The following is a 27,187-nucleotide window of genomic DNA, read 5'->3' on the forward strand; positions in this document are numbered from 1 at the left end:
ACGCTAACTAGAGCACCCAGCCTAGAGCATCCTGCCCAGAGCACCCTGCCTAGAGCGCCCCGCCTAGAGCGCCCCGTCTAGAGCACCCTGCCTAGAGCACCCTGCCTAGAGCACCCTGCCTAGAGCGCCCCGTCTAGAGCACCCTGCCTAGAGCGCCCCGTCTAGAGCACCCTGCCTAGAGCGCCCCGTCTAGAGCACCCTGCCTAGAGCACCCTGCCCAGAGCACCCTGCCTAGAGCACCCTGCCTAGAGCACCCTGCCTAGAGCACGGTGCCACTGCACACACGAAGAAGCTCTGGTAGCAAACTTGGAAGAGGAGAGTTTGGCAGTTAAAATTATACTTTCCCACCATCCATCCAACCACATTGCTCTATTTTTTATATTTAATGTAAACCGACTCTAGTGGTAATACCACATTTTCTATGTACGAAATCACAATGATTTACTGTGATCACAATCATTTCTACATGGATAAATTATTGTATACCAGAATTATAGAGTCCTGGACATGAATTTGGCAAATGCTGGAAATATATATTTCACATAAACAAATAATCTTCACCATAGTTAAATGTATCTTAGAGCCCATTTTCCTTCCACTGTTGAACTCTTGATTGTACGGTTAAACTTCTCGATTCCGAACTCGTTGGTGCAAGGCCGTTGCGGTTCTGCACAATTGCCACCAGTAATTTACAATTCACAAACGACAACAATTTAAGGAACACTTTGGGGGGTTGTTTGACTACAGCTCACCACACAGTGCAAGGTAGAGAGGTACGCCCCAGGAACAGTTGAGATGCGAGTGAAAACTAATGTTAGCCTTGGTCGGGAAGCAAACTCAGATCACGGGTCCTTAATGCAATGCGCTTAACCAAGTGCGTCGCCACTCCACCTCGTAGTTTACATAACAAGATTCAATTGATCTTCTTCTTGGTTCTTTCGGTAAAGTCACGTAGAATGGAAATAATAAAATTATAAAAATAAAACATAATAAAATTATTCTCACGACGTTTCGGCCACAACGCAAACAGCCGTCCTCAGGTGGAGAACAGGTGTGTCGAGAAGACAGACTCTGTTACGTTTTATTTTTATTATTTTATTATTTCCATTCTACGTGACTTTACCGAAAGAACCAAGAAGATGAATCCCTGCAGTCACGAAAGCTTTAAATCGAAATCAATTGATCTTACTCTGTATAAACTATTCGAAATGTATTGTTGGGTAAGGCCACAAATTAAAACCGGTCACATCTATGTCGTGAAACCCTTCACCACCTGACAACATCAACAAAACAACCCCTTCCCTTGCTGCACGGCGTGCGCCAGGGTTTAACGCACTGATTGTTCTCGTCTCGGCGGCGGCGCATCGGCGAGTTCCAAGAAGGATTCTCACAACCCAATTTTGGCGGCAAATATATTCGCGACATTTCACTTGAAACGGCTGCACAAACATCGGGGACAGAGAGGGAGAGCGTCCCCAGTCACACAAAAGGGATGGATGCACAAATGCGGTGAGGCCAACAATTACATGACATTCTTTTAGTCTTAACTTAAATCCGCTCCTGCTGCCAGGTGATTTCGTGTTGTGCGCGGGGTGTTAGGCGACAAGGCAGGATGCAACGTCTGGAGCAGACTGCAAAAAAAGCATAGAGGGCTCCTCCTGAAATAAAATTTCTCTGCAATCAGCACCGCCTCTTTAATTCTCCTGAGTGCTGAGATTGATATCTCACTTGACATCTGTTTTTTGCAAACCCGCGCAGACAATTTAATCGCAGAAAGTGTGCACAAAAGGAAAAACACGGTGCAGCAGTCCGGGGGAGCTGATATATACACGCACAGCACACGTAGTGCAGGAAAAGCAGCTCTGTAATTAAATCGTTAAAGCCGGGAGTAAAACGATTTGGGAAGAACGGCACCACCGCCGCCGGTTGGCAGGAGCTCAGCTGCCGCGTCTGCCTCGTGAGAGTTCGCCGTTTGACGTTTTCCCTCTCAAAAGGAAGCGGTATATTACGTATAGCGTGCACGTTTCGGGAAAAAAAGGTGGACCCTAACCAAAACGAAAAACAGAGTTGTATCAACAGCGCAAGGTCCAGGCTGGTCGCCGATTTATTTCCGGAGTAACCGAAGACCCTGGTGCCCAGTGCAAGTGAAGCAACAGCAGTGCTGCTTTCACAGCCAACCATTTAAAAAAGAAAAGCAGTTGCCATTAAAAAACGGCCCAAACAAATGTTCGCCTCTCAAAGCACACATGGACGAAAGATAGATTGACAATTATTTTAAACTAAAATTGTATTCGTAAAAGTGGCCTGCACAAATACCATTAGCAAAATATGCCACGGCTGAAAATGTGGCGGTAAACACAGGCAAAATCTATTGGCGTCCTGCCACCTGAGTATTTGTCACTCTACCGGTGCCAGTCAAGGAGGGCGGCTGTGGCGCTGTTGTTGGTATCCACCACTCTACTGTGGCCCCGTGGCTAGAGGCACTGCCCATACCTCACGCGCACACCTGTGTATGTACGTTGAACTACTTTCGCACCGTACGTAGCCAACCGTGCTAACTGGAGGTGCGTGGGAAGGACAACAAACTAAACACAGAAAAAAACTGGCCCAGCATTGGACCGATCATTGACAGAAACAGGCAGGAGAAAAGAAATGGAAACTGCTAACAGCAAAAAAATTACAAGAATCATTCTCCGTACTGTGTTCAACAGACTGAAAAATACACGTTTTACTGTCTATGGACTCTTACCTAGTTTAAATAAACTTACCTAGTTTAAATAACTGACTCACTGACAGAGAGAGACAGACATTGAGGCAGGCAGACTGACAGAGATAGATGGAGACTCTGAGAGAGAACTTTCAATGACTGTTGCTCAGTCATCGTCATCACTCCGTTAGGTTGAAGTATGACGACAATTGGTAAACCGCTAACTGCAGAGATAGAGAGAGAGTGGAAGCACCAACGTGTTTTATTAATCACCCAAAGGTAGATATTTCTCCATCACGACGTTGATTTCGCTTTCGATTTGAAGCGCAGACAATTCCCCGTGTCCCGTGCGGTGAGCACGAGCAAGGGCCGGGCGATCGACGCTGAACCGCGACGGGGTGGTCGCCTTGCGGAGCCCACGCTTCGGCCACGGCCTCTCTCAAGATTTATTAGCTGCACAGATCTCAAGATTAAAAGTTCGTAAAACTAATAAACAGGCCGCTCTATTACCACATTGGACAAGTATATTTACAAGGAAAAAAATGTTTGTATAAAGTGACGTGTGTCGGCTCTTTAAGTGCATTGTTTCAACAATTGCTCTATCACTCTTTAAATCACAGCTGTCCAAACTTATAAACTTTTCCACCCAGGTCCAAACTTCCACCGACAAGCGAACAACTGCCGGCCACATCTAAGAGCTACTGTGTTAACCAGTACCGCGATAAGCTATGGCAGAGAGAGACAGAGAGAGATGAGCGATGTAATGCACATCTTGATGGTAGATAACGGGGTTGTGTGTGCGGGTAATAGGGCTCTGTATTAAACTCTTGAGGGTGCCACGGTTAAATCTGTACCCACAATTGCGAGGACGGCAACGCTCGTTGCGAGCGGCGCGATGTCCAGGTGCCTCGTGTCCCCCCCTGCGGTGCGTGGACTTGCAACGCCAGGTCCCCATTTACACAGAACAAGACACTGACATTGGCTGCGATCAGCATGAGAATATTTATTTAGACTGCAGGAGGAATCCGATGAGCTCTAAAGCTCCTTTTCACAGATGTCCAGTAGGGGCATGGGGTAAGAACGTTACAACAACAAACCGCACAAAAACACGATAGTAGTGCAAAGGACAAGAAAGGTAAACAAATCACCCAAACACAAACGAATACAACACTTAACCATCCCCATCCTACTAGGCAAAGCCCACTGAGTTATTGACTTATTTTTTAGAAGCAACCTGGCCACAAATGAGAGCTCAACAACCAAGTGGCCCATCATTTTGGACATTTGTAGCAGCAACAAAAATACAAGTAATAATGTGCTATAAATGTCCACACGATAAGCCACTTTCGTTGAGCCATCACTTGTGGTTAGGTCGCTTCTGACAAAATAAGTTAATACCTCAGTGGGCTTAACCTGGTAAGAAAAAAAATTTGGTTTACTATTTTTTAGTCATTTGTTTACCTTTCCTATGTTTTGCACTACTATCATAGTTGTTGTGTTGCTTGTTGTTGTAACTTTCTGACCCACCCCTACCAAACATCTGTGAAAAATAGCTTCATAGCTCACCGAAATAACCAAAAAGTAAAGCTGTATAGCTCATCGGATTCTTCCAGGATGAATAAATATATTTGATTATAAGCAATTAAAGCACACCACAAGATGTTGTGTTATACATGAGAACAAAATATCAATATCAATTATTAGAGCAGATATGATGATCTATTTTATATGTACAGTATGTTTCCTGTTTACGAATTATGAAACAGCATTTCTCTTCGTTGCTAAATTGCATCCCCAAATAGAGCATACATACATGGATCATGTAACAGTTTGGAAAAGTAATTATGGTTCCTATTTTTTTTATACATTTTGAATACATAATCACCTCAACGATTGCAAAGGCCTAAACATGATCAATGGCAAGCAATGTACCTGCAAAACATGCAAAATGTGTGCCTGTGATGTCACGTGGCCTTCAGCGCATTCAAAAATAGCAGCGCACTTCGACTGACTTAATTTCACGAGCTCGAACATTCTGAGCGGTCTAATCGTGTATCTAGACTCGAGCACCGCTGTTGTAACGTCGAGTTTTCTGCGTTCCCAAAATGTCTCAAAAACACCATCTGAACAACGCCACCCCCTCATTAAAGCGCTGCCACAACCACCACCACCACCGCCTCCCTCCTGGCTCAGCCCGAGCACCACGAACCCTGGCCTCAATCATGGTCGCATTGAGAACATCGTCGTGACCCCCCCCCCCCCGTGCCCGCTTAATTAACTCTTCAAACGTTTACGCTCCCTGCCCCAAACCCCCACCCGCCCTGGTAGGATGGGGATGGTTTAGTTTGTATTGTGCGTGTGTTTGGGTGATGTGTGTGTGTCGTGTCGTGGTCACGCTCTTACCCCGTGCCCCGACTGGACGTCTGTGAGAAAAGAGCTTTGTTGCTCGTTGGATTTCTCCTGCCGTCTAAATCAATATTCCCATTCTGAAGCGTCGCATGGCTGACCAGGAGTGGCCTGAGCCCTGACCCCAGCACTCCACAGAGGCAGCCACCTCTGACCTCTCATTTGTTCGTCGTCTCCCCCCACGACCGCACACCTCAGATGAGCACGGCTCGTTACGTACGCTGCGAAAGAAGTTCAACACGCGTACACACGTACGTAGGGCAAGGCCCAGTGCCGGATTATCCAAGTAGCAAAAGTATCTGCATACGCTACGGGCCCCGCGCTAAATGCTTTCAAGCTATCAATTCCGGTTCAGTGATTCTGCACTTGCTCGATTACTATAGTACTATACCGCCTTCAACTTTTATGAACGACTGGGTGTTTAAGATTAGCGATTTGTCGTGTCTGGCTGTATGCAAATGAAACAATACAATTACTTTACTATGCGAGTTAAACATTTGTGTTTTAATATTTGTGTTTTTTTTTATTTAGGGCCCCTGTATAACATATGCTACAAGCCCGGCACTCGCTTAACCCGGCACTGGCAAAGGCCCACTCACCGAGCTTAAGATGTTAATGATTAAATAAAATGTACCTGACAAGTTTCCTTGTTTTGCGCGCGTGAATGTATTGTGGATTAAGAACATTCAGCGTGCGTTTGGTGCTTCCCAGGGGGGGACGAATCTCTCTCCATTGAGTATGAAACTAACAGTTTGAATCTCTCTCCATTGAGTATGAAACTAAGAATATGAATCTCTCTCCATTGAGTATGAAACTAAGAATATGAATCTCTCTCCATTGAGTATGAAACTAAGAGTTTGAATCTCTCTCCACTGAGTATGAAACTAAGAGTTTGAATCTCTCTCCACTGAGTATGAAACTAAGAGTTTGAATCTCTCTCCATTGAGTATGAAACTAAGAGTTTGAATCTCTCTCCATTGAGTATGAAACTAAGAGTTTGAATCTCTCTCCATTGAGCATGAAACTAAGAGTTTAAATCTCTCTCCAATGAGTATGAAACTAAGAGTTTGAATCTCTCTCCAATGAGTATGAAACTAAGAGTTTGAATCTCTCTCCATTGAGTATGAAACTAAGAGTTTGAATCTCTCTCCATTGAGTATGAAACTAAGAGTTTGAATCTCTCTCCATTGAGTATGAAACTAAGAGTTTGAATCTCTCTCCATTGAGTATGAAACTAAGAGTTTGAATCTCTCTCCAATGAGTATGAAACTAAGAGTTTGAATCTCTCTCCACTGAGTATGAAACTAAGAGTTTGAATCTCTCTCCACTGAGTATGAAACTAAGAATATGAATCTCTCTCCATTGAGTATGAAACTAAGAGTTTGAATCTCTCTCCAATGAATATGAAACTAAGAGTTTGAATCTCTCTCCATTGAGTATGAAACTAAGAGTTTGAATCTCTCTCCATTGAGTATGAAACTAAGAGTTTGAATCTCTCTCCATTGAGTATGAAACTAAGAGTTTGAATCTCTCTCCATTGAGTATGAAACTAAGAGTTTGAATCTCTCTCCATTGAGTATGAAACTAAGAGTTTGAATCTCTCTCCAATGAGTATGAAACTAAGAGTTTGAATCTCTCTCCATTGAGTATGAAACTAAGAGTATGAATCTCTCTCCATTGAGTATGAAACTAAGAGTTTGAATCTCTCTCCATTGAGTATGAAACTAAGAGTTTGAATCTCTCTCCACTGAGTATGAAACTAAGAGTTTGAATCTCTCTCCACTGAGTATGAAACTAAGAGCTTGAATCTCTCTCCATTGAGTATGAAACTAAGAGTATGAATCTCTCTCCATTGAGTATGAAACTAAGAGTTTGAATCTCTCTCCACTGAGTATGAAACTAAGAGTTTGAATATCTCTCCACTGAGTATGAAACTAAGAGTTTGAATCTCTCTCCATTGGCCACGCATCCTCACGAACTCGGCGGTCGCTCAATCCGCGTCACCCTAAAATAAAATGTTTTGCTCTGGATGATCGCTGCAAAGTATGACCTGTGTTTTGATTTAGTGTGCTGATCTTAAAGGTGCAATGAAAAATTATAATACTCCGATTGATGCTCCTGCTGTTGTGGAGTGACTCATGCAGCCAGCTATGGCTGCAGAGTTTGGTAGTACATGTTGTTTGTCGTTTATTGTGAAAATTCCGTCACAGTTCCTATGATCACTGTTTCATTGCTTTATTTTGGTGATTTCGAAAAGTTTACTGGTTTGGCCATGTTTGTTTGTTGTAATACGGAGTAAGACTGATGGCCTTAATCTAAGTTGTCTTGTGGTTGTTGTTTTTGTTGTTTGACTTGCATCCCACTGGGATTTTTGCACAGCGTTGGTGTACAGTGTTTTTTATGCAATATTTTGCTGTTTTTCTTGGATTTTCTGTTTGTATTTAGTCACATATTCACTTTAAGATGTTTTCTTGTTCATGTTTTTTTTTCTTTGTTGCGGTTGCACCCGATTCAAGAGCCGAATGGCTCACAGGGCTACACCTAATAAATTAACTTGAACTTGAACCTCCAAAATCCCGTCACGTGACGCCCGCGCAAGCCAATCGCAGCTGCCGTGACGCCGCCTTTCATCTCCCCAAGGGCCACCATTCGCAGCGACACCTCTATAATTGGTGGTTTATATGCGAAATAAAAATACATTTAAAATACAACAACAAAAATTACACCGTTATGCGTTCGAAGTAAACGTGCAGAATTATTCCACTCGGGTTTGATACACAGTATAAACAATGTACTGTCCAGTACAGTACGTTGGCTGTGTGTTCAGTGTTCTCGACGTCGGTAACTCACTTCACGTGGATTCAACTCTCTTTTAATCCCCAGATCATTCATGGATACTGCGGGTAGTATTTCTGGAAGCCATCACGGTGTGCAGTCCTACAAATAGGCGGCAGAGCTTGGCGTTTACAATAAATCCCCATTGGCGGTGCCCTGTGCGAAACACTTCGAGGGAATTTCATGGGAGAGGGAATGGATTCGAATTTCTCACTCTCCGATGGAACAGAAATTATCAACCCTCACAAGCGTCGCGTTGTCTGCTCCAGAACAGATGTCTCCTGAGCGATTCGGGCTCCGACACGATTGTGTTTTACCGAGAGAGGTTCACAAACACACACACACACGGGGTGCGCACAGTGACAGAAACACATTTTCTAATCTAATTCGTTAATGTATTATGATATTCGGGGGTTCATAATGAAACGTACAGGTCCATTCAAGTCAATGCCTCGGACCAAAAACACCAGCACAATATTGCGTTTAGGTTTAAATAATTATCAATCGCTTAAGTGGCTGAGTGGTACAGTGTCTTGGAGGCGATATGAACCCAATAATCCGACATCGATTCCCGACGTCGGCTAACATCGGTCGAGGGTGATATTCGAACCGGTCCTGAGCATCGCCTGAAAGACCCGCACCGACTGGCGTGGTTCAGTGCGGTGAAGTGATCCCCCGTGACCGAAAGATGTCGAGAAGCCTTCACCCAGAGTTGACTTGTGATGAGGCCGGACATTACAACGACAAAGTGCCCCAAAACATTTTGTAACTGCTGCCTCACCTGAGCTCTGGACTGGAGCCGCACGCGGCTCCCAGCTCCCCCTTCCCTGTTACCCTCGTCAGCTCTCCGCTCCCCTTCCAGCTCTCCGCTCCCCTTCCCATCTCCCCTCTCCCGTTCCCTGCTCCCCTTGCCAGCTCCCCGCTCCCCTTCCAGCTCCCTGCTCCCCTTCCAGCTCCCCGCTCCCCTTACAGCTCCCCGCTCCCCTTACAGCTCCCCGCTCCCCTTCCAGCTCCCCGCTCCCCTTACAGCTCCCCGCTCCCCTTACAGCTCCCCGCTCCCCTTACAGCTCCCCGCTCCCCTTACAGCTCCCCGCTCCCCTTACAGCTCCCCGCTCCCCTTACAGCTCCCCGCTCCCCTTGCCAGCTCCCCGCTCCCCTTGCCAGCTCCCCGCTCCCCTTACAGCTCCCCGCTCCCCTTACAGCTCCCCGCTCCCCTTACAGCTCCCCGCTCCCCTTACAGCTCCCCGCTCCCCTTACAGCTCCCCGCTCCCCTTGCCAGCTCCCCGCTCCCCGTGGCAGCAGCGAGCGGATGCTGCCACGGGGCGACTCGAGGCCGGGCACAGCGTGCCGACCCCGGCAGCCGTCCTGCTGATACTGGGGTCATCCCAACATCCACCACCACCTCGCTCTGCGCGACTCTAAGACTCTCGCCTGCATGGACACAGAAACAAGCCGCCGGTACCATCGCCCATTGTACGTACAGTACGTTGAACTTCTTTCGCACTGTACGCAGGCGACCGTGCTAATCGGACGCGCGGCTGCACCACGTGGCGGCTTCACTCGGTGATGTTGATGAGCAACATGGAAAATATCAATGTTCACAGTTGATAAGGGGTTTGTCTGTGTGTGTGGTCGCGTCAACCACGGCATTCGTGGAAACAGGATGTGACGGACATGCTGGCAAGAGCAGGACTTAAGGGCCCACAGCAGGAGCGGAGAGACGCCTGGGGGGGGCACGGGGTGAGAAGGAGGAGGGGAAGGGTTTAGGGGGATGCTGGGCACGAGAGGCGCGTGGGAGGCTCACCTGGAGCGAGGGAGGTGCTGATCGCGTCTCGACTACCCCGTGGGTGGGGCCGCGTCACATGACCTCCGACGGGCACTCTGCGGATGAGAGAACATGGGGGGTCTCTTGGTCATTTGTGACCGAACGTAAAATATAATCAACAACAACAACGCAAGTCACTTAGTTATTCCCTTGCTCGCTCTGCGTTACTGTGAACCTCTCGCCGCGAGCGATGTTTGCTGGAGTTGAAACATCGGCTTCGTCCGTCCCGCAGCGTTCGTAACAAATGAAATCATTTAAAGCCGTTCGTTGACCCGCCACTTGGGAAAAGACCCCTTTCAACAACCTGCACTGACCAGTGCAGTGAAGTATGGTCAAGCAATCAAACAACACTCGAATGGCATTCGCCAAGTTATTGAGTGTCGGGTGACCTATTTTTCCGAGTTTTGCTCATGTCAACCAATTGTTAAACCACTCTCCAACTCTCTCCTAAGTATACTCTCCTTCCACTCTTCCAGCCCAGTTCGGTCACCACCGTCTCCCCCACTCTTCCCCTCTGACTGCCAAGACTTTTGACAGCAAAGAGCTGAAAGAAGTGTAAATGTTCAGTCGCTTGTCAAACTTAATGAATTTTACGAAATTACAATTTGACAATAATAATGCTGAAATTTGTAATTCACTCATGAGATATAGGTGTCCCTTAACTATATTCGTATACAAATAATTAAAAGTCGACTTCAACAGTCTTCTTCTTTCGTGCAGCTGATGATGTAGAGCCAGAGCAACGGCTACAATTTCACATTCAGGTGGTCAATCCAAGATAAGCGTGTCAGGAGCAGCGGAGTGGTGTGCCATCGCTGCGATGTCTCCTTCGTATTTGTGGATCGGGGCATTGCGTCGTTATACGTTGTGCGGTCTGTTCTGGATGACCACAGTACCACATTCCTGGAGAATTTTTTAATTTTGAACAAAGTATCGTGATTAAAGACAGGCGGTGATTAAAATGGAATTGGTTAGTGTTCCTCTTCATAGGTAAAACGGTGCTGTGCGAACGAAAACACCGCATTGCATCTCCGCTGGACGTAATCACAATGAGTGGACTGACCACTGTCTTCATCAGACGTGCCACGACCGTGGTCACCACGGCGAGAATGAGGAATGGATCTTAATTTGAATCTGGAAAAAATTGCGTGACCACCTGTTCTGGGTTTGACCTGGCCAAAGCAGGACGTGGAATCTGTGTGTGGGCGGCAGTAATTTATTTCTACAGAGATTTGGTACCGGTTTTGCGTTGAACTTCATGACGGTCTACTGCACAGTGTTGATAGATCTAGGCCAGGGGTCGGCAACCAAAATAACAAGAAGAGCCATTTCTTTCCAATTCGGTACAAAATTCAGTATTTCAAGAGCCGCAATGCATCTATGTACATACTGTACATACGTATATATCGTCAAGAAGCAGCCCGTAAAGAGCCGCATGCGGCTCCGGAGCCGTAGGTTGCCGACCCCTGATCTAGGCCAAACGAGAAATATGTCCCGGTTAGTCCTACAGTGGATGAGGTGGCACTCCGTGATCATTACACCGCGTTAATGAGCATGACAAGAGGATGAATTACACCTTCTGCCGGGGGCACCCCTCACCTCCATGCCCCCAACCACCTCAAACTGGCTGTGACAGGGGAGAGGAATCGTGGTCCTGCATCGGCCAGTGTCGTTTGAAAGCTTCATGCAGCTGACTGCCCTGCGTTGTGGATTAAACACGGAGTCACCGACTCCAAGCCGTACAGTCCAGGCAGAGAGAGATAGAGACGTAACCTAACTAAATGAGCACTGTTCATCGATCGAGCGGCTTTTGTTTCGCCGGAGGCGGGGGGGGCGTGATTCGCTGGGGCACGGCAGCTAATCCAGGCGGGTCGCACGGACGCCTGGCAGCATCAGTAAGATGGAAGCCACCACCCGGTTGCCCCAAACGGTGGCAGCAGCACCGCGGCACAGCAGAGGCAGTGGCAGCAGCGGCGGCGGCAGCGGCGCTATTCAGAGGGGAGACAGGCGGCGTGAGGAATCGGTGTAGGAGCACGGTGGTGGTGGGGGGGCGGCAGTGAGGTAGCACTGCCAGGCCACACGAGTCCGGAGTCTGCTGGCTGACGGTAACATCAGCCAGGACAGCCATACGCAGACAGACTGCTGGATGATTAGCAAACACACACGCAAAAAAATTGCTTGAAAATAATTGCCACCAATTTTAGGCGGGGACAGCGAGCAATTCGGTTAACACAATTTGGGGAACTGTCCTCTCTGCGTTGAGAGAACAGAGGCGAGAATCGAGACCTTCATTTCAGCCGGGGCAGTCCCGGGGCAAGGTCTGGGGGGGCTGGGAATGGGGGAGTGCCGGGGGTGGAGCAGGGGGAGGGGGGGGGCTCGGAAATTTTCCAGAAAAAATTAGACCCAGCTGGCATGTAGCGCGAGTTGTAAAGGTTTCAGACTTCATGCCGAAAAAAATATCAATTCTATTTTTTAATCTTGAATTTTTGATGGGAAAATGCTGACATCACCCTCGTCAGAGGCATTGCATTTGAATCGCTGTGTCAGGATAGGACTCTAGCGTAAGAGGCTTGGGCTCAGTAGGCCAGATTTGAAGCCCAATAACATCCTGAAATCATGATGATCTCACCCGCTGCATGATGTTTAAATTCAACAGAAGCACTGGTACGCTCACCTCTATTAAACAATGGATAAATAATGCATTGCTTTCATGTAAACCTAATGTTGTGGCTTTACTCTCAAACACACTGGGTCTGCTGAACTAGTAACCAATTGGCAAGTTTTGTTGACGTTGACAAACCTTACCAATTTATATTTACGCAATCTAACCCAAAAAAAACCTCGATTATAGAATTAAACACGTTTGCTGTAGCATTGAGCAGTTCTGTACTTAGTTGTACATTCTTTAAAAAAAACAGGCAAATCAGCATTTAGTCTACATTTCCTTTCAAGTCATCTATCAACGTATCCACATTACGGGACCTTTCAGCCAAAGCCAAGGGCTCTCAGCATAATCTCAAGCCACTTTGCTTGATGAAACCAATTGCAAACCCCTAGCTTTTTTAGGGCATGTGACTAAAGCACCATGCCCCTCGGAGTCTGCACTTTCCTTAAAGAGTGCATCAGCTGAATGATGTGGGAGGGGGGGGGGAGATGATGAGCGGGAGGGGGCGGTGGGCAATGCCACAGCGGTAAACACACCGAGAAGGAATATGCTGATGCCGTAGAAGTCTCCCCACTGCGCTGGAGATCTCAGTAAATCATTGAGCCAGCACCAACTATGAATACGCGGGACGTCTGGCGGCCACTTGAAGTTCATATCGGCTTGCCGGTGCCATTTTCCGCATGGTGCCATACCAGGTTTCGTTTAATAATAATAAACTAGTCAGTCGCTCATTTGCATACTACAAACGTACAACATAAGCAAAGCAGGGGGAAAAAATACAAAGCAATAAAAAAAAACGAGAGGCAAAGGACACCTGACTTTTCCTGTGTGACTGTGTGCAGTAACACAGCTGTTAAAGCTTGTTAAACACAGAGGAGGAAGAGGAGAAGGGTAATACAGAATGTCAGAAGCGAGCTGGCTCGGGGTCGCGACCCATATTTCCACGTGAGCTCACCACCCTAGCGGCCAGCGCACTCCATCTCACGGATGCCACGGTGATGAGATGTTAACTCCCTCGCCGGGTATACAGGAGGCCGTGTGTTCGATCCTGACCCTGACGCCTGTATATTGGGAGTTTGCATGTCTCTCTCCCTGTGGTCGCGTGGATTTTTCTTTGAGTACTCCAGTTTTTCCGTCCATATTTCTAATCACCAACACACGTTCAGAGTGTTTGGCTGCGTTACATTTCCATGTGATGAGCCACTTCATTGAGCTATCACTTGTAGCCAGGTCGCTTCTGAAAAAGAGCTGTATAGCTCAGTGGGCCTTACATGGCAAAATAAAAAAAACGTTTAAATCGTTTGATTTACCGGGGCTCGCTGTAAATGACGTTTAAAAATATACATATGGGTTAGTTAGTTTAACACGTACGCTTTAGTCATCAATATCATCCATAATACAGGTTTTTTTTGGGTTAGATCGTGTAAATATAAATGTGTCATTAAACCCGCCACCACCTGACATAGCCAATGAGGAAGGTTTGGCACATAAACAGCACGTACCAATTCGTTACTAGGACAGCACACCGGTGTGTTGAAGAGTAAACTCACAACATTTATAATCTGAGTAAAATATAGTTTAATTGCAACATAGGTTATGCAATGCAATGAAAAAGGACATGCAAACTCAATTTTTTTTATTTCCTACCATGTAATTTTAAAACCATGGCCAGGTGCACGAGCAAGGCAAATACATATTTGCAAATATAGACAAAAAAATTTAATTCATAAAAAAAATAATAGAAGGAAAGCGAACTGCAGACACAAATAAAAATATAAATTACATCTCTCATTCATAAATATTGACTCAAAAGAATGTTTTACAACTCCCATTATGTATTTGGAGTTTTTCATATACTCCATTTATCTTTCCAGGTCGTTCTCGTCGTGAATAAAAACGCTTCTCGCGAGTTTTCAACCTTGATTCTGGAAAATGACACCAATTGAAATGGTAGCGTTGCCAAAAAACGATTTTGGAAAAAGTTTTCTCAGGGTGGACGATCTTCTGTACCCAATGCACAAGTCGCAGCAGCCAGGCCACAGATGGCTGCTGGTCAGGAAAATAAATACCCTTCACCCAAGCTCCAATCGTAGGATAAGAGGCACCTACACACCACGCACTTTGATGCTTGCTCTGCAGATATCCGGGCCGTGCAACGTGGTGTGCGCTTTGCGTCACTGCGTTTCAGCGTGACGTCACGGGTACTGCATTACGTCATTGCCTCAGAACATGGCCGTTGATCCCGGACACGAGCATGCTGTGGTGACTCTATGAATCTAGAAGACACGCGGCCTGCCCACCCGGGGCCCCACTCGACAGCCTTCCCGAGCGCCAGGACGACGAAAGACAAACGACTCCGCCTCACAAGCGGCCAGTCCGCACGGCTCGCAGAGCCGCGTGAGATCCATAAAGCCAATGACGCACGGCCTCGGCAAGTGGCCCCGTAAGGTCGGCGGCTGCTTATTAGATAATCGCCAAATACCCACGCGGTGGTGATATAACAGTGGGGGTTAGCGTGCAGGTTTTCCGGCGGTGGGCAATCGCCGCCTACCTCACGTGGAGTGACACAGCGGTCCGCAGCGGAGGCTAACGCGAGCTTCACCCGCTCACTTTTTGTCACTGCCACTGCTTCGCCCTCTCCAGGGTTAATTCCACCTGCAGCCTCTCCACTGTTGTCCGCCTTTTGTCCAAATAAATGTTTCGGAGGCGTCAACGCATCCGCGGCTCCGGGATACGTTTACGATCATCATCCTCGTCATCATCACGAGCCGTGGTCTGCAGGGTGAAGGCCTGCCCCAAGCCGCCGTCATCTCTCACGATCTTGCGGTGGAACGAAATCCACCCAGCAACCGGCGGACGAGACGATGAACATCGTCTCTATCTCCGAGGTCAGGGGTCGGCGACCCGTGGCTCCGGAGCCGCACACGGCTCTTGAAGGACCGCTTCGTGACGTTGTTTATTAAGGATGCACCGTCTCGTGTTCACCGCAGTGCATTGCGGCTCTTGAAATAGAGTTTTTTTTTTTTACAGAATACGATCACTGTCCTAGGGGTATCAGCAATGCCGGCCCTGAGGCGCTCCGTGCTGCTGATCGCACAGGCAGCACAGATACAGGCAGCACAGCACAGACATAGGCAGTACAACAACAACAACCGACATTCGCCACTAAGTGGCGGTGACGTCACCACGACGCTTGTGCCAGGCCATGTCCACCTTGAGGCCACGTGAAGTGTTGAACGCCCGCTGGCAGGAGGTCACGGGGCAGACCCAGGTGCCACGGGTCGACTGACTGAGATGACCGAGATGACTGGCTGATGCACCACCTGTGTCCCCTTCTGTACCAACTTGCTGTGCTTTAGCCACCCGGCGCTCCGCTCGTTGTTGTGAGCGTCGCTCCTCCGCCCTCCGTGGTTGTTGGAGGGCGACTGCCTCCAACTGCCCAGTAGCGTCCTTCACGAGCCTCCTCCATTGAGGCCGATCTTGACACCGCTGGTACCAGTCATCGGCAAGTCCACTCAGCTCCACGTCCTCCTGTACCACATCACTCCATCTCTTCTCTAGCCCGTACCGCGCCCGTTTAGCCCCCTCGATCCGGCCGAACAAAAGCTGTTTAGGCATGCGGTGGCTGGGCATGCGGGCTACATGACCCAGCCAACGCAGCCTTGCCTGCCGGAGGAGCTCACCGATGGGACTTTGCCCTGATCTTTCAAGGATTTGTGAGCTCCTCACACAATCCAGCCTGGTTAAACCCAGGATGGATCGTAGGCAGGCCAGCCTAAATGTTTCCAACCGGCGAAGATGCTCCATTAGGGGGGTCCACGTTTCGCAAGCGTAGAGAAGGGAGGGAATCACTGTGGCTGAGAAGACCTGAAGCTTCATGCGGAGCGACAGACCAGGTAGCTTCCACACAGCGTTACGCAACCGATGAAAAGATATTGCTGCTCGACTGATTCGGAGTGAGACCTCTGCTGTTAAACTGGAGCCAGTCATAAGCACACTGCCCAGGTATGGGAAACTCTCCACTCTCTCCACTTCTGCCCCATCACCGATTGGGATTTGTGGGGGTGGAGTGTCCGATGGTACAAAATACCCAGGCAGGTGCTTAGTTTTGGTGGGGCTGATGGTAAGGCCCCACCTCTTAGTGGCACACTCCAGTCTCAGCAGCAGCGTCTCCAACTCCTCTTCTGAATGAGCAGCTATTACCAAATCATCGGCATACATAACGTGGTTGACCAACAGGGAGCCATCCCTTGATCGTACCCGGGCGTCGATCAGCCTCCCATTATATCTGTACCAAATGGAAATTCCCCCGGTACAGCTATTGAAGGCTTCACGAACTACGCAGTCGAAATAGATGTTAAATAATGTAGGAACCAGAGGACATCCCTGTCGCACCCCAAGGTGTACAGGGAAAGGCTCCGACTCCCGGCCATGTAGTTTTACCCGGGCCCGCTCACCATCATGAAGGTCCTTAATGATCGTGAGCAGAGGGTCAGGGACTCCGAAAGCACGAAGAACAACCCAGAGCCCAGGCCTACTGATGGTATCATAGGCCTTGACCAGGTCAATAAAGCAGAGATGTAGGTCTTTTTGGAATTCCCTACACCTCTGCTGTAGCAGACGGACAGAAAATATGGCATCTGTCCAGGACCGCCCTTTCCTGAAACCGCATTGGGGCTCCGCAAGCCTCTCCTCAGCGTGCCTAGCAAGGCGATGTTGAATAATCCTTGCCAGGACCTTTCCCGGCACACTGAGGAGTGAGATGCCCCTGTAGTTGTTACAGTCGGTGCGGTCCCCCTTCTTGAAGAGGGGGACCACCAGGGCATCCTTCCAGTCCTGCGGAACCCGTCCAGTTGTCCAAACTGTTGTTATGTCATATAGGGCGGTCTGTGCACAAACGCCACCCTCCCTCAGCATTTTGCTTGGGAGATCATCTCTGCCCGGTGCCTTTCCTGGTCTCAGACTCCGAATCGCCTTCAGTACTTCCTCAACAGCTGGCACCTCAGCCAGCTACTCACAGGGGGTGACCTCTTCCAATATTTGAGGCACCGCAGCCTCAGCAGGGTTATCCCCACTTTGTGCCATGATGTTTTCCTGGCTGAGAGATTTTTCCCTCCCCCAGGACCTCACAGAAATGCTCAGCAAATCTGCAAACCTGTTCCTGGGGGTCGGAGATTGGATCACCGTTTTTTCCCCTAATGATGGTAATAGGTGTGGCGCTGCAGGTTACTTTTTTGATGGAGTTAAATAGTGATTTGTGATCGCGGACCACTGAGGCAGACTCCATCTCCTCAGCAACCCGCGACCACCACCCATCCTTGCAGCGCCTTACGGCTCTCCGAACCTCCGAGCGAAGGCTGCGGTAAACCTCATTCTCTGACGTGGGATGCTGTAGGCGATGAGAGTGGGCCTGTTGCTTTTTCTCAATTAACCTGAACACCTCCTCTGTCAGCCAGGGTTTCTGGGGAGGTCTGGACTGCGTACCCAAAGCAGCCATTGCAGCTGAATGAGTCAGTCTTAAACCTCGCCCATTTCCCCTCGACATCAGGAGGAGTGGGGGACGATGCCAACCCCAGCTGCAAGCGATGATTAAATTCTCACTTGCAACTTTCATCAGCTAACTGAGACCAGGCCACTTTAGGTTGGAATGGGGTCTTGGGTGTACACCCACCACCGGAGTGGAAGAATGGCAGGCGCATCTTACAGATGACTAGTCGATGGTCAGAGGGCAGATCAGCTCCACGGTAGGTCCTGGTGTCAAGGACATGGGCTCGCATCCGCTGGTCCGTCACTATGTAGTCCAGCAGATGTTCTTGCTTGGACCCGGCATGCATCCATGATGTTGTGTGGATGCGCCAATGCCGGAAGAGCGTGTTGGTAATTACAAGCCCATGGGTTGCACACACAGACACACACACAGACACACACACAGACACACACAGAGACACAGACACAGGCAGCACAGACACACACACAGGTCAGCCCTGCGGGTTGTGCGTAAGCCAGAGGGAAACTCCGCGCCCTCCGCTTCACGGTGGACTTTTTAAGGATCCCGCGGCGTCGCTCGCAAGAGTTGGCCGCTGTGCGTGCCGGCGTGAGGGTCCCAGTGTTCCAAATTCAAAGAACACACCGCAGGTTTACTCCATTGGGTTCACACGCAGCGACCGTTGCCCCTTACTGGTAGACCGATGCCCCAGGTCCCTCTTGCGAATAAGACTCATCCTGGTCTCTTGAGTTGTCGCCTGATTGAGCAAAATAAATGTTAAACTTTCGTGGCATTTGACAACCGATTAAGTGACAAGCCGCACGAACGTGGCGGTAATCGGCACTCATTTGTCAGCATCACGCACTTTGGCAAAGCCTTCCGCTATGTTCATCGCGAACGAAAAAACCTCTAATGGAGCTTTAGTAAACTGCTACCATTGACGCCGATGAGAACTGTTACGTCGAAGAAGAACGGGTTCAATGTTAGGCTTCTGTTCATAAAAAAAAACAACGCTCTGTTTAGAATTGCAAACGGTTAATATACTCATGAGCACAACGGGCAAGGGTCCAATTACTATTCTGAGAAATTTGCTGACATCTCTAGATTGTGGTCGTGGTGTGGGTTGTGGCGACGGTCGTGGTGAGGGTCGTGGTGCGGGTCGTGAAGGTCGTGGTGAGGGTCGTGGTGAGGGTCGTGGTGAGGGTCATGGTGACGGTCGTGGTGCGGGTCGTGGTGAGGGTCGCGGTGAGGGTCGCGGTGAGGGTCGCGGTGAGGGTCGCGGTGAGGGTCGTGGTGAGACACTGATCTATTTTTGGGCCGTTACCTTTTATATTTTCCTCCAACTCTAAATGATATCCAAAAATATTTGTTCATTTCCATGTTATGCCCTCAAGCATATCCTGTTATTCCCCGAATTTAAATTCCAATTTCTAGGATGACAGAGCCTGAAATCCTTGCTCAATGTAACGGTTCCAAAAATGTTATTAACTTTTGTCCCATCCTTTGGTTCTTTCAGTAAAGTCACGTAGATAGAAAAATAATAATTTATAAACAGTTTGCCTTTAGAGGCTAACCCCCCTTTTCCTGATGACGACCACTTGTGTTGCGATCGAAACGTCGTGGTTTTTGTTTTAATAAAAATGTTTTTTTTTATTTTTATTACTGAAAGACCCAAGAATAAGTCTACATTATAGACTGCCAGTACGCTCACCAAGGTTAAGAACCAGGCTACAGTCTACATTAAAAACTGCCAGCACACTCACCAAACTTAATAATCAGGCGACAGTCTACATTAAGAACCAGGCTATAGTCGACATTAGTGTTTTTTTCTTTCTATCTACGTGACTTTACCGAAAGAACCAAAGAATATGAATTCCTGCAGTCACGAAAGTTTTAAGTCAGCTTTTGTCCTCACACGTACTTGCGACAACTAAGTAACGGGCATCTTGTCAACCATGCAAATTCCTCGAAAACGACTTTCTTGCAATCAGATATGGGGCATTTCCTTTGAAGACTTCATCGGTGACTCACAAATACCGGTCGCGTTCAACTCCACAACAATTCCCAGATTCTACCACCGCACGGCCAAACCACTGATGAACTGCTCACGCGCGTGTTCATTTAGTTTAAGACGTTTTCTTTCCTCAGGCATTCCAAGTGCCGCTCAGCAAACGTGGCAGCAGCTGGAAGGCGACCGTGCGAAGTTGAGACCGCGAGTGGCTTGCATCCCTCCTGGAGGTTTGACGCCGGCTTCCGGGTGAAAGCCGCAACGGTTTCCAAGTCACGATGCGCTAATGTCCGAGCTGATCCTTGAGCTTCCATCTCCCCACACGAAACTAAGACACTGTGATCGCTCTGACCCCCCTCCCCTCCTCAACTGGACATATGTGAAAAAGAGCTCCATAGCTCATCGGATTTCTCCAGGATAAATACAATGATGATTCTTATTCTTGTCTCCCGGTGGCCCCAAACAACTCGCTTGACACGTGCCGGGAACGGGGCCTATTCCAACTCACCTCTAACATCGTAATGCAGTCGCTCGCAGCAAGTGCGATGGTGCAATCCCACCGCTAAGTCTTACGGCCGGCTTGAGGCGATGAACCAAAAACAAACCAAGTCACGGCTCTCGCAGTAGCTCTTCCTTCCACGTACGGGCGAACTTGCCACAGGAAAATCTGCGCCACACGCGCGCAAAGTGCGGCTGTCCACCAACTGCAGCATGGCCAGATCCGCCGTGCGTTATTCGTTATTTTCACAGAGTTTTCATTCAGCCGGGATTTATTATTGCGGGGGAACATTGGAAATGTTCACGTGATACTCATGAAGTAAACATTATCGCGCGTTTCCATTTCTGCTCGTGGTCCGGGTAAGCAGAAGAAAGCTCCTCGTGACCATTGTAAATATTTCAGCACAACAACAATAATAATCCCGAGGTAATTTTAAACGAGGAGTAAACATTAAATATTGTTTCTGGATGTGAACCTCCGGGGGAATTGACGTTAGGTTCTATGCACGCCACATTTAATCCCCGCTTCATCATTTTACAATGCCCACACAAACTGGAGCCGCTCTACAGAGACCCCGACGCAGGCGACCGCCAGCACCGTCCTTTTCACTGCGGCGATGTCGTCGCAAAGCATTTCACAACTGGCGTCTAACAAATGCCTTTTGAACGGCGCTAGGACGACAGTTGGCAAACGCCGGTGTGAAGTCGTCTCTCCAGCCCCACCGGGTGAACTCCAGAACCGGGTTCGTTGGCGCACATGGCATTTCTACCTCACAGGCTCGCAGTGGCGGCAGCAGCAGCATCAGTAGAAGCAGTATAAGCAGTAGAATCATCAGTAGAAGCAGCAGCAGTAGCAGTAACACATAACCAAAATAATAATCATCATAATTTTAAAATAAAAAAATGTGAAAATTAAAAATAGGTTTTACCCCTTTCTGTCAATAAAACAGGTGTTAAGATGTTCAAACACCAATTAGATACCTTTTTCAAGAAATCAAGTCTGGATTAACCACACATGCTTGTGGTAAAACATGCAAACAGACATGCTCCTCTCATAATATATGCATCGTCTTTGAAACGGATTGGCCTACACCAGAGACCGTCTTCTTTATGGCCTTGTGTCTCACCAACAGTGTCTCGCCAACAGAGTCTCACCAACAGTGTCTCACGGTCTCACCAACAGTGTCAGACCACAGAACGCCAAAAAGCAAACAGTGCAAAAGCAATGCAAGTATCAGAGCATTTACATCTCGGATTGAGGAATTATATCTGTGGGGCCTTTTTTCTTTCAAAAGTTATCTGTTTGGTGTTTGAATATCTTAACACCTATTTTATTGCCAGAAAGGGTCAAATCCACTCTTGTTTTTAATACTTTTGCTGTAAATAAAAGGTATCGTTAATATAAGAATACAACATCTTAAAAGCCCCTGTGAAGGATATCTGAAGGGCGGAGGTGTGGAGTTCACCGATACGCTGTACCAGCCACTACTGTCTGGACACCTTGGGTATCCCAGAAAGGCAGCTATGGGAGAGCCACCCTTTCGGGCCGCAGTGACCAATAGACCCTCTTGGGTTGAGGAGGGAGGAATTGTCATTTTTCGCCACCTCTGACTCGGTTCCGGTACGGCTTCCACGGTCTATGATTGGGACATGACGCTTTCTACCATCGCTGTCCACAGCAGCAGCAGCTGAGCCAATCACCCAGGAACGACCCCTGGGTGATGCATGCCCTGCCACCAGTCAGGTGAGCACCGTCCTCATTTAGCCATCCCCCAGCCCCATTGTCTTCACCGCTTTGTCTCCAAACAGCCCCAATCCCCTTCACGGCCCTACGCGAGCCGCAGCCTCGCGCTTCTCCATCACACCGGCAGCGATGCCTCCGGCGCCGTGGAACAAGGGGGACCCCCCCACCCTGGCGCCGCCCGCTTGGCACACGACCCCCGGTGGAGCAATCGCACTCGGGTCACATGCCGCGTGTGAATGACCGAGGCTGCATTTCGGATATTCACCACGAGGCTACTAAACTAAACGAACTATTCTTATATTTTTGTGAGAAAAAATATAAGAATAGGTTTTACCCTTTCAGGCAATAAAACAGCTGTGTTAAGATGTTCGAACGCCAAACAGAAACCTTTTGCAAGGAATTACGTCGGCATTGACCACACAGAGTACTTGTGGTGAACATGCAGACAAACAAACATGCCCTGATAATAGAGGATGCATTGCCTTTGAAACGAATTGGCCTACACCAGAGCAGCCTTCTTTAGGGCCTAGTCTCGCCTTTTGGTGTTCTCTGGTCTGACGCTGGTGATCATCTTAACACCTGTTTTATTGCCACAAAGGGTAAAACCTATTCTTATTTTTTCATACTTTGATACTGGCATAAAGGTCCCATGTTGTAGCTGCTCACCCCGAGCTATAAATACTCTGCATTGTCCTTGTGCTGTTCGCCTTTTGGCGTACTCTGGTCTGACACTGGTGACACTAGGCCATAAAGAAGGCTGTCTCTGGTGTAGGCCAATCCGTTTCAAAGACGATGAATGTATTACCAGAGCGTGTTTGTTTAGATCTTCACCACAAGCATGTGTGGTCAATGCAGATTTGATTTCTTGCTAAAGGTTTCTATTTGGTGTTTAAACATCTTAACACCTCTTGTTTATATTGCCAGAAAGGATACTGGCAAAAAAGGTCCCACTTTATTGTTATTTTACCAGGTAAGGCACACTGAGCTGTATAGCTCGTTTTCAGAAGCGATATGATCACAAACGGTAGCTCAACGAAGTGGCTTATCATAATCGTGTGAACATTTACAACAGCCAAAATACTCAAAACGCATTTAGAACGTCCATTCTAAATGTGGGGGGGGGGGGAAACCGGAGGACCCGAGAAAAAAGTCGACGCCACTACCGGGCGAAAATGCAAACTCCAAATATACAGCAGCAAGCGTCAGGGTCAGGATGGAGCCCACGTCCTCCTGTATACCAGACGAGGTAGTTAACATCTCGCCGCCGCGGCGCCCTCATACACAAGCGTCCACTGCTGTCACCCACCAAGCTCCGCACGAAACGTTCACTAATCAGCTCCCCGCTGTGCGGCGAGAGCAGAAGGAGGGAGGCCTTCGTGGGCAGGCATCGGTGAACACACCGGATACATTTGTAGTTAAATAAAACGATGTTCCCATGGCACAAGCAGCACGATACCGTGTGGGGGGGTACGGAGAGCGCGTCCACAGGAGCCTCTGTGCGGTGAGTGGCGCCCGCGAGTGAGTGGGCCGCTACGCCGCAAGTCCATCGCACGGAAGCGGCATATCGAGCGAGTTGCCCCTGCGATGAACTGCGGACCTGTCGTAGCCTCAGGCCGGGCACTCCTGTGTTGCTTCCCTCTTGTCCAAGTGTTACAATCGATGCAAACTTGCCCCGTTTACATTTTTGCACGTTTGCTTTGTCCACGTTGATTGACCTTGGGCACCAGTTTAATTTGCTCTGATTCTTTAGCCATGAATCTGTTTATGTGTCTCACAACGTTGCTTCCCCCCCGAGCGATGTCCGACTTGCCACCTCACAGAGCTCCCACGTAGCGACAGCTTCTACACGCGGCCGCGCACGTGTACGGTTTTATTATCCCGCATTTCTCCACAATTCCTTGAAAAAATCGAGCAAAAAGCAACTGATCAGATACATTTACTACGTGGCTCTTCTTACTAATAATAGTAATATAATGATTTAGTGCATTTGGTATTCGCAAGGCGATAACGGTATGTGCCGCTGTCACAGACGGATATTAGTCAGGGGCAACGTTGCTGTCTGTAATTGGAGTAATCTTTTGACGTGATTAACAACGACGAAAAATCGACATTTCTAGTAGAACCTCATCTACGAGGGCACTCCTGCCCGGGTGACTCCTCTCATCCGCGTTCGCTTCGCAAAAAAACGGAGGAAGAAAACAAATGAAGAGATCGAGGGAGCGGTCGCGGACCGACCCGGACCGCGGACGACGGGAGTCGCCACCGCCGCCGCTGCCTCGCTTGGTTTCTCGCGCCGCAACGTGAAAACGCGCCTCAGACCATTCTGAATCCCTCCCGTCATTGCCGCAGGCAGAATGGTAAATCCGCGCAGGGCGAGACGAAAATAGAAAATAGACCCGCCGCTAATCGCCTTTGTTCGTCCGGGGCTCCCGGCGGGGGCCGCGTCTTTGGCCCCTTGACAAGGCCTCCAGCGCAGGGTAAATATTAAATATCAGCGTCCGCCACGTCCACTTCCCCCACCCCGTGACTCTTGTCTGGGATTTCGCGAGTGAATAACAGAAAACGATTGACCGGCGAATACTGTGAGGAGGGTTTGTGTTTTGGCTTTCTTGCTTGCCGAACATCGACGTGCAGATAATCGGACGTGCGGATAACAGGGTTGAGGAATTAATTCATTCGCACCGTTCAACATTGCGACGTTTAGGAAATTTACCATGCTAGCTTTCTCCCCTTCCTCGCTGGAAAATAATATCACGCTGCCGAACGCGCCCGTCTCATTCTGCTCGCACGCAAGAAGAGCCGTTGTGTCGCCCGCTCACTGTATGTGGGTCGAGGCCCCGCACAGCCCCATTAAAGATTCATTCAAATGTCTCTCGAATGTCTCGCTCTCTCCATGCGATGGAGGGTGGATAATTCTCCAGATGCCAATGGACCAACCGAGCTCGCAATTCTAGCCCGCGAGCTCGAAATGCGAGCGATCATCGCAGGAAGGGAGGGAACAGCTGGGGGAACGGAATGTCGAGGCTGGACAAGGTGAGGGTGGAGAGAGGTGGGTAAACTCCCGGAGACGTTGAGGAGTCACGTTCCACTCCGCAGGACGAAGGGTGCGGCGTGACATCCGGACCGCTGTGGTGAGGAGAGCCTCCTCAGCTGGTGCTGACCACAAAGCGTCCACTTGTGTGCCAACTGTGCGGGAAGCCTGGTATTCAAGCGTCCGTGTATCGGTTACGATCGGCGTGGAGTGTCACTGCTGTCAGAATCCCCTGCACCGCGTCACCTCGGCGTGCCTGCAACATGTCGAGGGCGCCACAGGTGGTGAGATGTTAAACTCCCTCTCCTGGCATGCAGGAGGTCGTGGGTTCGATTCCAACACTGACCCCTGCTGTATGTTTGGAGTCTGCGTGTCTTTCTCTCTCTCCCTGGTAGTGTGGATTTTTCTTCGGGTCCGCCGGTTTTGCTCTCCACATTTAGAAGCTATCATTTGTGATGGCCAGGTAGCTTCTGAAAAAGAGTGACGTAGCTCAAGTGGGCCTTACCTGGTAAAATAGAAAAATGTATAGTTTAAATAGGAACAATCACAATCTTTGCCTCGTTCCACGGAACGTAGCCCTCCGCGGCAATGGCGCTGATGCCGTTTCATCTCAGGATGGGGGTTATAATAATGCAGATTATACGATGTACCATTGAGTCGTATTTTTATCAATTGCACTTGCAGGTCGTGGTGATGAAAAATAGGTCACGTAAGAGAGAGAGGGAGATTGATGCGGAACGCTCACGCACGGGGGGGACGTAAAACTGGTGGAAGAGGCGCACACACGCACAGACACAGCTGATTGATGATGGGGGGGGGGAGCAGGGAGATAGGAGAGAGACAGCGTGCCACTGACAGGCGGTAGCAACATAAACGAGGACAGATAAGAGGGGGGGAGACGTTGAACGTAGAGACGAGAGGAACGCAGGATGCTGTGGGCAGACGAGAGACTGAGGGGGGGGGGCACTGAACCCCGTGGTGCGGTGCTCATAAAGTTGCACGGCCTTGGGGAGCGAAGGACCACATGCTGCTCCGTGCGGCACGGCGGACGTCGCGTGACCTTCGCACTCTCGACGCTGTTACAGCCGAGGTCGGAAAGCGTCAACGCAACGCCTCTGTCCGTCCGTCCATCTGTCCGCAATGACAACCATCGTAGAGGATGTTCCGACGTCGAGTACATTGCAGGGTAAGGTCCCGCTGCTCGTAGGGCCTTACGTTCTCCGGCCAAATAGGACACAGGGTCGGCGATAAGTGGCGGTAGGAAACGCCGTCGCTACGTGGGTGAAGCCTTCTTGGCCGTGGCGTCGTAGCGACTTCCCTGGGTCTCGCGGCTCCCCGGGGTCTCGCGGCTCCGAGCGCCGCGAACGCCGTGGCCCGGCCGCGCGCGGCTTCGGGAGGCAATGCAATCATCGCCGAGCGGATGCTTGCCGAGGATGAATGCAAGGTCGGTAAAGCACCGCGTAATCCACGCTCGCTCCTTGCTTTTCAAATTAGCCGTCGCATTGTCATAAGGTGCGTGCCGAGAGACGCGGCACGGGCAAGAATTCGGGGGGGGGGGGGGGGAGAGTCGTCGTGCACTTGCTCGGTGAGTCAAGGGCAGCCAAGGTGAAACTCACGTGGGAGAGACGGAGGAGACATGCGGAGCGAGAGACGAGAGTGCTCAATGTTAAACGAGACACCACGAGGCGGGAGAGATGCAGGAGAACGATGGGGGAGAGAGTGGTGCAGGGGAGAGAGACAGAACAGAGAGGAACAGAGCTGCTCAAGCATTTTTAACTCGAGTGACGCACGTGGATAAAGATGCAAGCGAAAGATGCGGGGAGAGGAGGGGGGAGACGTGGACAGCACAGAGAGACGGAGAGACGGCCTCTTCGGCTCGTTTGCGAAGAGCCGGTCCGGATGGCGAAGCCCGAACTTGCAGCAGTGGGGTGAGAGTTCACCAGCAGGTGGCGACGCCGAGGGCCTCTCACCATCGCTACAATG

The 27,187-nt window shown here is 49.3% G+C and overlaps 1 protein-coding gene across 5 annotated transcripts in view; it reads right to left on the reverse strand.

The window, feature by feature from the left end:
- The window catches only part of LOC144943609 (plasma membrane calcium-transporting ATPase 2-like), a 232,812-nt gene that overhangs the window by 183,904 nt on the left and 21,721 nt on the right, over positions 1–27,187 (reverse strand). For all 5 annotated transcript variants that reach the window (XR_013639516.1, XR_013639517.1, XM_078871216.1 and 2 more), the window contains exon 2: positions 9,753–9,829. The gene's annotated coding sequence lies outside the window, so the exon portion shown is untranslated. The remainder of the gene's footprint in view (positions 1–9,752; positions 9,830–27,187) is intronic.

The sequence above is a fragment of the Lampetra fluviatilis genome, chromosome 32, assembly GCF_964198595.1.
Source record: "Lampetra fluviatilis chromosome 32, kcLamFluv1.1, whole genome shotgun sequence".
In the NCBI taxonomy this organism is placed as follows: Eukaryota; Metazoa; Chordata; class Hyperoartia; order Petromyzontiformes; family Petromyzontidae; genus Lampetra; species Lampetra fluviatilis.